This window comes from Chanodichthys erythropterus, chromosome 21, assembly GCF_024489055.1.
Source record: "Chanodichthys erythropterus isolate Z2021 chromosome 21, ASM2448905v1, whole genome shotgun sequence".
Lineage (NCBI taxonomy): Eukaryota > Metazoa > Chordata > Actinopteri > Cypriniformes > Xenocyprididae > Chanodichthys > Chanodichthys erythropterus.
Window position 1 is genome coordinate 20,651,136 of NC_090241.1, and position 12,039 is coordinate 20,663,174.

General features: G+C 36.4%; 1 protein-coding gene across 2 annotated transcripts in view; it reads right to left on the minus strand.

The window, feature by feature from the left end:
* Nucleotides 1-12,039, minus strand: part of lepr (leptin receptor) — a 49,383-nt gene extending 37,344 nt beyond the window's left edge. Inside the window, exon 1 of one of the 2 annotated variants that reach the window (XM_067373048.1) lies at nt 11,922-12,039. The gene's annotated coding sequence lies outside the window, so the exon portion shown is untranslated. Of the gene's footprint in view, nt 1-7,722; nt 7,741-11,921 lie in introns of those variants that run through there. The other variant, XM_067373049.1, reaches the window with a different exon arrangement.

The window sequence follows — 12,039 nt, forward strand, 5'->3', positions numbered from 1 at the left end:
CATATTCATGCATTTTATTAATTATGGCTTATGATGCCTGCCAAGTACTGCAGAAGCGATGGTGTTTTCAGAATTAGTTGCTCATTTGAACTTGATGTACCTTTATATCAAAATATGTCTGTTTCCATTTCTTCAGACATGTGATAAGATCATTCAACACCTTTTGTATCTATTTTCATCTATTTTTGACATTTGACTAGTCACTCTGACCTAGCCAGTACACCAACTATGACAAAATGGATAAATCTGTTTGACCTTTTCTCATTAGACCAACACATAAGTTTGAGTGGGATATAAGTTTTCCTATGCTTATGGTATAAAACGGACTGGGTCTTTGATAGTTTAGCTTTTCTTTACTTTTTCTTTGCTCTTTTGTCTTAATTTTGTTCATTCTTTCTCTATATTCTGATCTTCATTATTAGATATACTATTAATTACTTAATTTGTTTGTCTCTATAATTTTTAATTTAGAAATTTGTTATTCCTTATTCAAATTTGATCGCTGACATAATCATTGATCGACTGTCTGGATCTCATTTTCTCAAGTTTTTGCATCATTGACTGACGCATCTCCTTGTCCCTATGTTGAGACAAATCGGGAGTAAGTGCAGAGGTGATGTTTGTGCTGTGTAAACATGATATTTATTCTAGACTAAATGTGAGCATACATTTACTCATTTACTTATTGTCCTGTGTCTAATACTGTATTCCAGAATGGCAGCACAGCTGAAAGGCTTGTTTGTTTGATCTTCGCCCTCTACTGTACAGGCATGAATTTGCATTTCATTCAGCCTGAGGCTTATTCTTTTAGTTTTTGTTGTAAAAGAAATAGTGAAAAATATATATTTTTTATAAAAATATATATTTTTGTTGTTATAAAAACAAACAATCAAACAGCCCAGCCCAGATGAGAAAAAGTAATGCAAAAAGTAACATCGCATTACTTTCCTTAAAAAGTAACTAACACAATTAGTTACTGTTTTAGGGAATAACGCAATATTGTAATGCATTACTTTTAAAAGTAACTTTCCCCAACACTGGTTAATTGAGCAGCATGTCTGAATTTGCAATAGGTGAAATTAATTCTGCTGAGATTCTGAAGCGTGCATTCAATTGAGAATGCAAAATATATTTTTCCTAAAACTTTTAAGTCTTTGAAAAGCCAAGCGTCTGGGGAAATAAGATGCTATTATGTCTGTTATATAGCTCATATATATTAAATCTGTCCTATCAAAGCACTAAATGTGTGGCTGAAGAAGTTATTTAGATAAAAGACTGAGGATGCAAAGCTCAAATTCCTTTAGTTAAGATGTGGATGACGTCAAATTCCTTTAGATAAGATATGGATCTCTCTCCAAAAGGAGGGTTAACCTCATGCGCACACTATGTCATGTTCTCAGGAGATCTTGCACGCCAACCTCATGCGCTCTCTATGTCATCTTCTCAAGAGATCTTGTATGTGTGGCACTAATAAAATATTCAGAGGTTTGCTCACACACTAGTTTTGGAAATAAAGGAGGTCAAATGCTCCCTTATTCCAAAGCACCACCTACATGTGCATGTGTAGCTCTGATATATGGTTGGACGTTAAAACCAAACCATTTTAAAGATAACAGGCTCTGACAGAGATTTGTTCCTTCTGGGGAAGAAATGAAGAAATGGGTAATGGCATGAAGACAAAAGGAGATTTACAGTCAGAAAATCTTTCCTTTGGCACCCAATGACCAGGAACCATTCACAAGTGCTCTTTTTTCACAGGGTTGAGATATTTATTATCAGGAGGACTGTGAGATTTATGGGCTAACTAATGAAAAGCATAGCTACTGTAATGAGGTTGCAAACATCAACTACATGCCATGGTGGTGAACAAAATGTCATCGATATTACATTGGCTCAGTCTTCTGATGGAAGCAGTAAAATTGTGATGTTATTGAGTATTATTGTAGATTACAATATCAAAACTGTAAAGCAAGGAAGACAACTTGATAGCAGGAGGATAATGGGAGGAAGATAATGATGATAATTATAAAAATTTTATTTTTCAGTGTCGGCTAGATATCAATCTTCTCAATAACAGGAAACGTTATCTGAAAACCAATTTAAACCCTTTGAACTTCACCTCTCTTTCTTGTCAGTGCAGTGCGTGATCTGCAAGCCTTGAAAAGGTCAGTAACAGATTTAGATGTTTAATTCTGAGTATGAAGCTGTTGGTTCCAGACAAACTGACACATATTTGAGCTCTAAGTCACCATTTCAATTAACCCCCTCTAATGAGCTGACTCATAGCAGCATCTGCTTGATCACCACAAATCAACACACACACAAACTAGGAAAATTATTCTGAAGTGTTTTAAGTTTCAGTGTAAGTTTGGAAAAAATTTAAATTATCCCATGATTTCCTCATGATTACCTCAAGCCATCCTAGGTGTGTATGATTATCTTCTTTCAGAGAAACACAATTGGAGCTATATTTAAAAATATCTAAAAATTCTAAAAAAAATTAATCCATCCATCATAAATATAATCCATATGGCTCCAGGGGGTTAATAAAGGCCTGCTGAAGCAAAGCGATGGGTTTTTGTAAGAAAAATATACATATTTAAAACCTTATAAACTAAAATAACTAGCTTCCACCGGACGACCGTATGCATACTGTGAAAGTCGACTTGCCCCACAAGAGTAATCTCTGAAGCGATAAATGACGCAGGATTAAGGAGTAGCATAAGCTTAGACGACTTCTCGCGGTTTAAACAAATAGGGCTGAAGCTCCGCTTCTCTTATATTGAAATCCTCCGACATTTCTCTTTAAAATTTCTCATTTTAGACTTCTAATTCGTGACCAGTGTTTTGTTTTGCTCTATCCTCTGCGCTTCCATGTTCGTCATTGCTTCATCCGTCAGGTCAGGGGTTACACTTCAGCCGCAAATCGATGCGTATGGTCGTCTGCTGGAAGCTAGTTATTTTACTTTAGAAAGTTTTAAATATGGATATTTTTCATACAAAAACCCATCGCTTCAGTTCAGAAGGCCTTTATTAATTCCCTTCAGCCATATGGATTATATTTATAATGGATGGATACATTTTTGTGGGCTTCAAAATGCCCCCCGTTCACTCCCATTATAAAGCTTGGAAGAGCCAGGATATTAATACAAAATATAACTCTGATTGTTTTCGTCTGAAAGAAGATAGTCATATACACCAAGGATGGCTTGAGGTAATCATGAGTAAATCATGGGATAATTTTCATTTTTGTGTGAACCATCCCTTTAAGCCATACTTAAAAATGAAGGAATTTTGTTGAATTAGATAATAAAATATCAAGTGATAACTGCAAAAATGAATGGTTCCTTTTCAAAAATCCCACTATATCTTTTCACTGAACGATTTTTTTAGATTATTTTTAACCAGCCATCTATGCCCATTTCCCTACTATATGGTAAATGAAAAGTAGTATTAAATTTGCAGTATTTATAAAACAGCATAGCCGAAAAGTACAGATGACATACTTCTGCCGAGATTCTGAAGAGTGCATCCAATGATCATCCCATCAGGCCATGGGAAGAAGAGATGTGAATGGCAAGGAAGTGACGCGTGTGACGATGTAGTTCACGTGACAATGCCAGCATGGCAGGAGTAGTATGTCTGGATTGCTACTTGACAACTAAAACGTGTTCAAATACTTTTTGCCTTAATTTTGGTCTTAATGGTTGTCTTCTCATTTAAAATGCCTTTTTACTTACCTTTTGTTAAAATAAATATTTCTTGGTTTGATATTTTGTTACGTAATGCAATGGCAACTGTACATTTTAAGTGTGGCTTAAGGGTGTAAATACTAAGGGACATTTTTGGAAAATGACTGATGAATTGGATATTTGGCATGAACTGATAATCCAATACTGAAGGCAAACTCCTTACGGAATAAACACAACATAGGCACAAGATAAGGCTACATTCCAATTATGTAAATTACAGAGAAGTGGTGCTACTAGGATAAGTTTTAATGATCCAGACTGCTAATGCAAAGCCTGTTTGTAGCTATGTTATTATGTCCTTGAGCAAGGCACTTAACTCTGGGTTGCTGTAGGGGGTCTACCATTGCAGTTTGTGTACCATAGGCCACATTGGAAAAACAACTTCTGCCAAATAATGGGTAACTACATGATAAGTGATAATTCCTTCCCTTTATATCTGCAAAGGTGCTAATCATGAACAGTCATTTCTTTCCCCTGAAATCATAGAGGCCCTTTTTCTGTCTGTGAAAGGTCTATATGTTTCCACCTTATTGTTGTTGAGCCCATGCCATATTGCCTGAAGGGTTTAGTATGAATGAAGATCTGTGTGAGGACTCTGACTAGTCGCATTGAAGTGCTAAAATACTGTGGGGAGATTTCATTAAAGAGTTGTGCCACTTTATATTTCACAAACTCTGTGTCTACAACAACTACGCAGTCCAATTTAATCATCAGCAAAATATACTGGAATAGCACTGTGACGTCATGACTTTTAGTGCAAACACACCTTTTTTCTATAAAGACTGCACCTTTTCCTATAAAAGTTCAGAACAATTTTGGGCGCATTTACACCTTGTCTGATTTGCATAATCACTTTAGTGAATTGAAAAAATGACGCTATCTGCAGCCTCGATTTTCTTGTTGGTTTAAGCCTCCATCATGGCTGTTCTGTAAAATTATGCAAACCAGACTTTTCCTGCCTGCAGATATAGGAAAACGAAATGCATGTCAACAGATCAATAACTGGATTTGGTTTAAGCACCACAGGAGACAGAATAAATAATGCTGTCTTCTCAACAGAAGGAAATTACCTCTAGCCTAAAGGTTAATCACACGGATTACGTCATAATAGGTTAAGAGCTGTGCACTTTGTTAAAAAGTGCTGTTGTCAGTCTAGAGTTCCACTCTGCACATGTGTTTGATGAAACATGAGCTCTTTTCTCTCTAAAGTTTGTGTTATGATTTTGTGCTGATCTGCAAGTTCAATGACTTCCAATTAAACTTTCATATGTTACGCATTTAATATGTGTGAGCAGAAAATCAGCACAGGGTTAGCTGTAGTCCGACTCATAAAGTCATGTCACATGGTTGACCAGTGTGCGCCAGCTGGCTAACTTCAGTCAAAGATGTTCATTTCCCAGAAGTGAGCAAATTTAACAGTGTTTTATATGCCAAAAAGTAAGGAAAACAATTCAAAGAAAGTGAAAGTTAAAACTTAAAACTGCTGAGGAGGTGATTCTGACACATGTTTTTATATTAGGGCACACAGCAAATTACATTTCCAGTCACTACCTTCCTCTGTCTTACAAAAACAAATGAAACCATCTCACATGGTATAGCTGATTTACTAGTATTTACAGTCCGTATTTACATGTTTTAGTATATGTTCATGGTTATATAACAGATTCTGTATAAGCCTTTAGGGTAGATTTATTTTTTAAAATACATTTCTCAATAGGCTCATACCTTAAAGATTTGGCAAGTTGTCAGTTTTCTGTGAAATAATTATGTAACATTTCATATAGAAGAATATATAAATGAATAAATTGTACATCAGAACATCTTGCCCTGTGAGAACTTTGTGTGTGAGTGAGCTTCAAACATGCCAAATCAGCTGCTTCTCCAGCAAGAGCGATGACCCCTTTTGACCTTAGCATGAACCCACTGGCCTTCCAAATTTCCCTCTCCACCTCTGTTCCCCCAGCTAGCATCTATACACATAACACCACACATACTGCGTCAGTCTGCCTTATTGTGTTGTCTCTGAGACATTCAGATGTACTGAAGTAATAAAGACTGAGGACAAGGACTCAGGAACAAACAGGTTTGATTTACCAAAGCTTCTTTCGCCCACAGCCAAAGAACATCAGGACACAATGGTAAGAAAGTAATAATCAAAAATGGGTGCAAAAATTAGCGTTTATCAGTGAGCGAATGGCAGCACACAAACAGGTAACTTTATCAAACAGGTATTCTATAGGGTGTGACTTAAGGTATGTTTAGGTTACACAACAATGATGTACCAAGAATGAACGAAAACGTTGTCAAAATGATCCCCATTCACACGGATCATTGGCTAGATGCAATTTAAAACATATTGGGATGACAATTTTGTAAATTCAGATGTCAAACAATGAGATCAAATAAATTTAGAAGTTAAATAAAAACTATACCTGTATAGTATACTATATAGTATACTTGCCTAAAAATTATATTCCATTTAAAGTTTGCCATATTATTTTAAACCAACGTAAAAAGAGAGCCATTTCAAAGGAAAATCATAGAAAATTCTGTATATTTAGAAGTCAGAAAGTATGTTAAATAAATGTAGATGTTCCAATAATTCTGTAAATGTAATTGTGAAGTTGCCTAGAAATTACATTGCATTTATAATTTGCCAGAATTTTTAACCAAAATTAAAAAGTCAAGATAAATCACGTGATTTCTCCATTGTTTCTCAATTCAAGATCTCAACAACATCTGACACTGTGCTCATTTTGTCCACATAACAAATTTAAAAAACTGTTTTTCCCTTCCCAATTTTTATTTTATTTTTGTGGTATGAAACACAAAGTTCAGTTCACATTTTAAGAAGCAAAGACAAACAATGACCTTCACACAGGGTTACATGATGCAAAAAACTAATGGTTTCCTGTCTTGTGAATTATCTGTTGCAACAGCAGAGATATCCGGGTGGCCTGATCATACAAAAAATAAGTGGTTTTCATAACTGACATATTGCTGGCAGAAAACTGTAGCTGTAATGTATTACATCACGTCCTTCATACAAACTTTCCCAGAAAACAGAAGCCAAACCTTTTTAATACTGACATCTAGTTATAAAAATAAATAAATCATTATAAATCAAAAACAAGGTTTAGGCAATCTGTCTTTATCATTTACTACTACATCTTATAACTGTCAAAACAGCACTTTTCTCTTGTTTCTCTTGGCACAAATTAACTGAATTTAACACTCAGAGCTATAAATTAGGCATACATTCGGTTTAAATGTATCCAAACCAGTGAGCTGAATAAAATTAATGACTTGCTGCAGTGTTTCTCCTACCTTTAAAGGTGCCCTAGAACTTTTTTTTAAAAAATATGTAATATAAGTCTAAGTTGTCCCCTGAATGTGTCTGTGAAGTTTCAGCTCAAAATACCCCATAGATTTTTTTAAATTCACTTTTAACTGCCTATTTTGGGGCATCATTATAAATGAGCCGATTCAGGGTGTGTGGCCCTTTAAATCTGGTGCTCCACGCCCCAAGAGCTCGCGCTTGCCTTAAATAACATAAAAAATTTCAAACAGCTAATATAACCCTCAAAATGGATCTTTACAAAGTGTTCGTAATGCAGCATGTCTAATCGCGTAAGTACAGTGTTTATTTTGATGTTTACATTGATTCTGAATGAATTTAAGGCTTTGCTCCGTGGCTAACGGCTAATGTTACACTGTTGGAGAGATTTATAAAGATTGAAGTTGTGTTTATGCATTATACAGACTGCAAGTGTTTAATAATGAAAATAGCGGCGGCTCTTGTCGAAACGATGGTAACTTTAACCACATTTAACAGTACATTAGCAACATGCTAATGAAACATTTATAAAAGACAGTTTACAAATATCACTAAAAATATCATGTAATCATGGATCATGTCAGTTATTATTGCTCCATCTGCCATTTTTTGCTATTGTTCTTTCTTGCTTACCTAGTCTGTTGATTCGGCTGTGCACAGATCCAAATGTTAACTGGATGCCCTTGTCTAATGCCTTTCATAATGTTGGGAACATGGGCTGGCTTATGCAAATATTGGGGGCGTACACCCCGACTGTTACGTAACAGTCGGTGTTATGTTGAGATTCGCCTGTTCTTCGGAGGTCTTTTAAACAAATGAGATTTATATAAGAAGGAGGAAACAATGGAGTTTGAGACTCACTGTATGTCATTTTCATGTACTGAACTCTTTGAACTCTTGTTATTCAACTATGCTGAGAAAAATTCAATTTTTGAAATTAGGGCACCTTTAATTCCATATGAAAAGTAGGTTTGCAGTGCTTCCAAACTACTGGGGTAGGTTAATAAGTGTATATTCAGATGGAGCTTCCGCTACTCAAGGAAAGCTGTCACAGCTGAGTGCATGAAGTGTCCAACATTCCATATAATGTTTTTGCAGTTAATTAAAGGCACAATATATACGTTTTTTGCAGTAAAATACCCTGTTTTAAAATTAATGGCATGCCATTTATCAACACAAGCCCCCCAGCATTTATTATTATGATATTCTAAAATCGATCTATCTTACTGCAGAGTGCAACAGTGTCTCACAGCAGCCGCCGAGCGTACGCACAGAGTAATGTTATAACATCATTTTCAACACAGTCAAATGTATCTAATATGATAAACAGCACTGTGTTACCTCATACGGAAGCGGAAGCGGTGACTGCGGCATAATAAAAGTTCCATTGCTCTCGATACACGTGTCACGCTCGTCTCTCGTTAGCAATTGCTCCAGCTCTGCTTCATACTACAGTAACGTTAATAATCTCATCCATGAACATGATTTCTGCCCGAGTCCCATCCCAATTCTTTTCCACCGGCTGTGAGGTGAAGACAGCATCTCCCAATATTTCGTGCTCAAACTTGGCATCATCAAGCTACGCCTTTGTTTTGAATAGGCAACCTCTAGTGGCGAAATATCTACATATTGTAGCTTTAAGTGCATCATCCAGGTATTTGAAGTCCACTTTTTCTTTTTGAGTGCGAACACACTACTTCTTTTTGAGTGCAAACACACTACTTCCACTATTTATACTACTAAAAATGGCGTAGAATAGTGCATACTAGGCACAAATTGCAGTGTAGGCTACTAATTAGATAAGTAACAAACTAGTATACTCTTCTGAACTCAGCCTACATTTTGATTACTATTTATGCAGCATTGCACCACATAGCTCCGCCCCCACTAACATCTTATCGGTCCTTAGTACCTCCTCTCATGTATATTAAACATCCAACATGGACAATTAGAGACTGTGTGGAAATGGATGGTGTAAGCCAATATTCTGTATATAACAAATCCCTCTGTTTGCACAATAAAGAATGATTGATTCTGTCATGTCACTTAATGTGTAAATATCACAAACTTATAGTGTCCTTACATAGCACATGAAAAAGAAAACATACTGCAAGTTATGAATACATGCATAGATCATAAAAGCTACATTACGCTGTTAGACTCACCCACATAATTCTACATTATGTGCGAAGAGGGAATGTGGCCACTGTACAATGTCATCTTCATTCAGTAGTCTTATATGAGCATCATTCATCCAGCAGGTTGGGGATTGTGGGTCCTATTAGACTCATTCATGTGCAGCACAGCTCCATTTTTCTGAATGAACCCGCTCAGGTTATAGAGCCAAACTAAATAACTGATGGCGTGTGTGCAATAACTCGCAGAATGAGTTTACAGGATCTCCTACAGCACCTTGATTATACCGTGCGTAAGCAAGGAGCCTTCCACTCTGTGGAAAACTTTATTTGAGCATATTTCCTTAAAGAGATGCACACCAGCGCTAGTATTTATGTAACTGACAACAGAACAACAAAACAATTCTTTGAAAGTAATGTATCAGCATTTCAATAATCAGAGGACCGAAGGGGCACAAGCTCCTGCCACCCACCTAACCTGACAGCTTGGCCCTAATGGCAGATAAATAGCCACATACTGGATTATACTGTCACATGAATGGAACGAGAGCACACTGCACTGATTCACTAACGCTAATTGATCATTAGAATAAGACAGCATGCATGTTCCTGGAACTGCTGAACAATTGTTGGATGACCCATCAACAAAACAACCCTGAATCCCACATAACAGCCGTTCACCCTGTCCGCTGCTTTTGTGCTGAAGTCATTAGTGTTAATGCAGTGAAGATAATCATATGAGCCATTCTCTTGCTTCATACTGAAAAGGCTAATCAAAGTTTGCATCCCGAAAACTCTCTCTCCTTAAGGATGAACCTTGTGTTGTTCAAGCTGGTTCCGTATAGCATTAAACTTGATTTCATGCCAAAACATGACTATTTTACACTGTTGCATTTTCGTATTCATATTCATTTGTGCAGTGTGATTCATGTGGAAGCTTACAAATTTTATTAAAAAAAAAGTAAGCATGAAGCTTAAACCCTAAACCTAAACGTCAGTGGGGTCGAAACAGATTGTACAAAATACTATGAATGGGGTCAAACTAATTTATACAATTAAGACACCAATTTGCCAAAACATGCGTTAGAGATTTTTACACATAGTTATGGTAACTTTTAGTTATTATGTCAGTTTGTAAGAGAACCTGGAAGGACAATTCACCATCAAATTCCAAATGTTTTTTTTTTTTTTTACATAAAAGATGCAATAGGTGATTCTCACCTATGATACAGAAACATTTTTGGTTTTACTGGTTGAGAGTCTTCTCATATCCTGATAGCAATCACTATGTTAAACGGTCTAAATTTATTTTTATAAATATATATTGTCTGTGGAAAATGTAGAATCATAAAATGTTCTTCCAATTATTACATTCGGTCCGAATGAAATAAGATGTCCTACCTGCCTGTCAATATATGTTTTTACATATCCTCACACACCCTGTTCGCCCAAACATCATACATCATCAGCATGTTTCATGCAATGCAGAGTTTATACAGACAGACGTCAGTCACAGAGCAGTGCAAACAAACAAAAGCCACATTTTACAGTTCCTACCAAATCAAAACAACAAGCTTATGTTTCGTTCACACTATTCTAAACTACTGTAATTAAGAGATGGCGCTCTAACCGGAGCTGGTCAGTCAGTAGCTTTGGACGTCGATTTGCAGGGAGGGTGGGATTGTATGCGTTCAATGCTAGCAGGCTAACGTTAGCAATTCCCAGATCACCTGCACCTTTAACTGAAGATATGTGACGTTTTTGGGTTGCTGTTGTGACCCCACCTGACTGCTTAATCAGCAAGACTTCCTCGGTCCAATAGTATCACTAGAAAAACCATTCTGCTCAACAAACTAAGTTTTTTTCTGGCTAGACCAGCACTAGCCAACCTGGAAACAGAAACTAAACAAAAGTCCTAGGTGCCATTTACACAGAATTCGTTTTTGCTTTTAAAAATGTGAGACACTGCACACAATCGATTATGGTCAATGATGTCCATGTAGCGCATATTTACAAGCAGTGAACATAAGAACATTAAGTATGATTAGATTTAGGATTAGATGTGTGGTTGGGTTTAAAATTCAGCACAAAACCACCCCCTTCACAATTGAGTGATACACCAGGCCATCATCAGCATAAAGAACAGCACTTGTCCTCATGCAAGTGACGACAACACTGTGCTTTTATCGGCTTCTAAATTGGCTTGAATTCTGAAAAGTCTGCTCAGAACACTTCAAGGACTAGATCAGGAGCTGATAAGGTGCACTCAGTGGCTCCCTTTCTGTCCTTAAAGGACAACAAAACAATCCTCAGCTCTCATTGTGCAAGAACTGAGTAAACATATGACATAACCTGAACCTAGTCTTCAGTTCAATTCAATTTGGCTTATTTTTTATTGGTGAACTGAGACCACCAGGGACCAAGGAACAGATAGATAGAGCAGTCATGTCCACATCTGTTAGCTATAACTAAATCAAATGTAATCCTTAAATTAATTTTCCATCTGGTATCACATCTATGCTATATAATATAACTCAAAGTATAATCGTTTCTTTATGAATCCTACTTTTATAAGCTTCAACAATATATTTACCAAATGCAGCAGTTATACAGCTACAAATATACACTTGCCAACTCAAGAACAAACAAGAGTCAAGAACAAAATGCTATTGATTTGCTAAAAGTTGAGAAACTCACCTGTGTAGTTTGTATGCAGCCTGTGTTCTTGAAAAGTGAGAAAACATCAGTGAATGTCTGTGAAAAGTAAGAGAGCTAAGTTTTCTTCCAGTGAATTTGTAGATCCCATCTCTTCTTT